We start from the raw sequence: 3,563 nt of genomic DNA, 5'->3' as shown, positions 1-3,563 counted from the left end.
CTCAAATGATTTCTGCTATGCCATGATTCTAACACAGTAATCTTCAAACTATTAACAAAAACCAAACAAAATCTGCAGTTTCTAGGAATCTCAGTTTCACCATGAATAAAATTAGGAGGGATAATGCCTATTTCATAGATTTGTTAAGAAACATTTACTGAAACAGTTGTGATGGTAGGATCATGAGTAGTTTTCCTTCTCTCCATGCCTGTCAATACCTTAACATTTTCTAAAATCATATGAATCATATGTGTAGCTGAAAATTCTTTTTTTTGTGAGAAAACACAAACCCCACCAATATAGCATTTAATATACATTAAATACTCATGTAAATGTTGAAATATCTCAGGGCTGTACCTGAATTACAGGACAGAAAGCATATATTTGAGCTGTGGATTTGATGGAGTCTTAATTTATTTCACAGCAATTAACCTCAAGATATAAGAAAAGTGAGGGGCTGGAGCAAATCTGCATTCTGATGCTGTGTGTAGATTAGAATTCTACTCCATCAATGACCAGTACACAAGGAGCTGACAGTTGTTGTCTCCATGCCTTATCATGGTCTTAATTTAATTAGATCTGTAAATATTCTTATTCCAGATAATTTCAAATTTACCTGTTCTAGGAATAAAAGGAGAGCCCTTATGGCACAGTCCACAGAGTCGCACTGCTAAGCTAAACTTGACTGGTTCAGATTCACCAGCAGCTCGAAGGGAGAAAAGGCAGGCAATCTCCTCTGAAGCAATTTACAGAGTAAAACTCACTGGAGGGACAACTATGAATCTACTCTGACTTGACGGCAGTGAGTTTTTGAGAAGAGTAAAAATGTAGACTTCTCTTTTGTGAGGAGATGGACAGCATTCAAATCCCTCCAAATGCTGTCACTGGGAAACTCCATCACTGAGCCTTGATGGCATTGTCTTAGTCCTGTAATGCTGCTATAACAGAAATCCCTCAGGAGGGGGGCTTAGCCAAACAGAAAATCATTGTCTTACAGTTTAAGCAGCTACAAGTTGAAACTTAGCATGCTGGTTCCACGGTAAGACTTTCTCTGATGAGGCATTTGTCTCCCTTCAGCATATGTATGTAAACCCAGCATTTCTTGGAGAATGCCATGTTTCATGGCAACAACATGCCCCTGCATTTAGGAGGTTCACCATGCAGGGACCTGGGTCCAAAGAATTTGCCCTGTTTCTGATTCTTCTTTCTCGGTGGTAGCAGATCTCTTCTTGCTGGCTCCTTTGTCCTTTCATCTCGTAAAAGATAAAAGGTGGTACAGGTCACGTCTTGGAGAAATTCCTCTTATATTGCATTAGGATTGGGATGGGATCAATCATTCTCAAACTTATCAGGTCATGGAGGTCTTTACATAATTGTCATATAACATCATTATATCCAAACACTGGGCCTCATGGCTGAGCCAATTAAACACGTATTTTGTTGAGACACAATTCAATCCTTGACAGCCTCCAACTGGACTGGATCCTATCACGACCTCCTGGTTTTCAATATCACTTACTCCACACAGAGTCCAATTCCAGTGCCTGGAGTCCATTTGCCTAGCTTCACTCCATTTCCCAGTACAGGACTGATTCCCCAGAGGAAGGAATTTCTTGCTAATTTGCATAGAACACTGCATAGAATTGAGGAGACCTGGGAATGGCACATCTGTTGCCAAGCCCAAGTCATAGGCCCACATTGCATCTACTAAGGAATAGAGAAGACAAACTCCATGTTGTAATAATTCCTCCAAAGAAAGCACAAAAGTTCAACAGTCAAACATCTAGTAAATGAATAATATTCACTATAGTTTGAAGAAAGCGTACTGAGAAGCGGCTGCCTAGTGAGAGAGCCCTGTGAAAGATACAATGGTCTAAAATAGCCACAATGGATGGAGACTTTGAACAGGACAGAGAGATTATGCAGCTCAGATTCCTGTCATCTCTGAATGTGTCTCAGATGAAGCAGTCAGCTCTGGGCAAGGGCCGAATAATACCAGCCTTTCCTAACAGATTCATTAGAGTGATTCTTCCGGGCTTGTTGACTCAAGAGCTGACCTCACTGGGCATCTTTCCCTCCTGGACCTGCAGGGAACGTACTGGACTTCAGAGCTGACAACCGCAGTGCCGTGAGGGTCACACTCAATGTGACTGTGGACAGAGTGGTTGTGGGAAGGAGAGATTTGTGGGGATGATGCTGTCATATCTCCTCACAGTAGTTACCTTGAATTTATGACATTTGTTCCTTAAAGGCATCTGTAAATACAGAGGAGACACAGAGCACAATTCCTCAGAGAGACTCAGTGAAGGTTCTCTAAACCAGTAAGAAAGATAGATAGATGATAGATAAATAGATAGACAGATGAATATAGATAGAAGGATAGATAAATAGAAGGTACACATAAATGGATACAGACAGATATAGTAAGTACACAGGTGAATAGATAGAATGATACATGTATAGGTGAATGAATGAGCGGGGAAGGAGGGACAATCTCCTCCTGTACCAGTCAGATCTGATTTGACGGTACACTCACACAAAAATAATAAAATTTTTTTAAAAGGTGGATGAATGAGGAGAAAGACAGAGAGACAGATAATATATGGATGGATGGATGGATGGATGGGTGAATGGATGGATGGGTGAATGGATGAATAGATAAATGGATGATATACAGATGAATACAGATACAGCAGAGAGAAAAAGAGAATAGAAGATTTACTTTAAGGTGCTGAATCATGCAATTATTTAGAGGACAGGTTTCTGGAAAGTCCAAAATCTGTAGATTGGTTATAGGGTAGAAATTCCTGTAGTCTTTGAGCCTCAAAAGGAAGCAAGGATTCAAGTAGTTCTGGCAAGCTGTCTGTCTTAGTTACCTAGTCCTGTTATAACAGAACACCACAAATGAATGGCTTTCTGCTAGGTCATAGTGTAGGAGTAAAGACCTTGTCTACTCTGTGTTGTGGACCCATTACTTGCCATGCCTCTTGGCTTTGACCTTGCCCTGGGTCTAGAAGGTTCCCAATGCAAGGGACCCTGGGTCTGAAGGATGAGCTCCACTCCTGGTTCTCCATTCTCAATGGTTACAGTTCTCTCTTTCTCTGCTTACTTGTTTAATCTCTTTGTCCATCAAAAGAGTTTTTCTTGATACAGCCTAATCCTGTAGATTTGAAAAGTCAGCCAAGGAGATGAAGATCCTCAATGAGGTGGATTGACACAGTGACACAACCAGAACTTGAGCGTGGTGGAGACCATGAAGATAGTGCAGGCAGGGCAAGGTTCCAGTCTGTTGCCATGCGGTCACTGTGAGTTGTAGTCAGCTTCTACGAGTTGATATCAGTTTGATGGCAACGGGTTTACATACCTGTGGATGTAATCCTATTTGGAACTGAAGTTTTCCTTTTTTTTGTTATATTTTATTAATTTTCATAAACATTTACAGAGATTTTGGGTTTCCATTCATTCACTGCTGCACCATTGTCTCTACCCTCCTCCCAGTTTGTTCTTGTCCAAATGCCACAGTGCTTGTCAAAGCCAGTTCTGATTAATCTTCTTTGTCAGTG

Source organism: Elephantulus edwardii, unplaced genomic scaffold (assembly GCF_000299155.1).
Source record: "Elephantulus edwardii isolate Elephantulus edwardi_28Jun2011 unplaced genomic scaffold, EleEdw1.0 scaffold00127, whole genome shotgun sequence".
NCBI classification, from domain to species: Eukaryota; Metazoa; Chordata; class Mammalia; order Macroscelidea; family Macroscelididae; genus Elephantulus; species Elephantulus edwardii.
Note: the sequence above shows the minus strand (reverse complement) of the source record.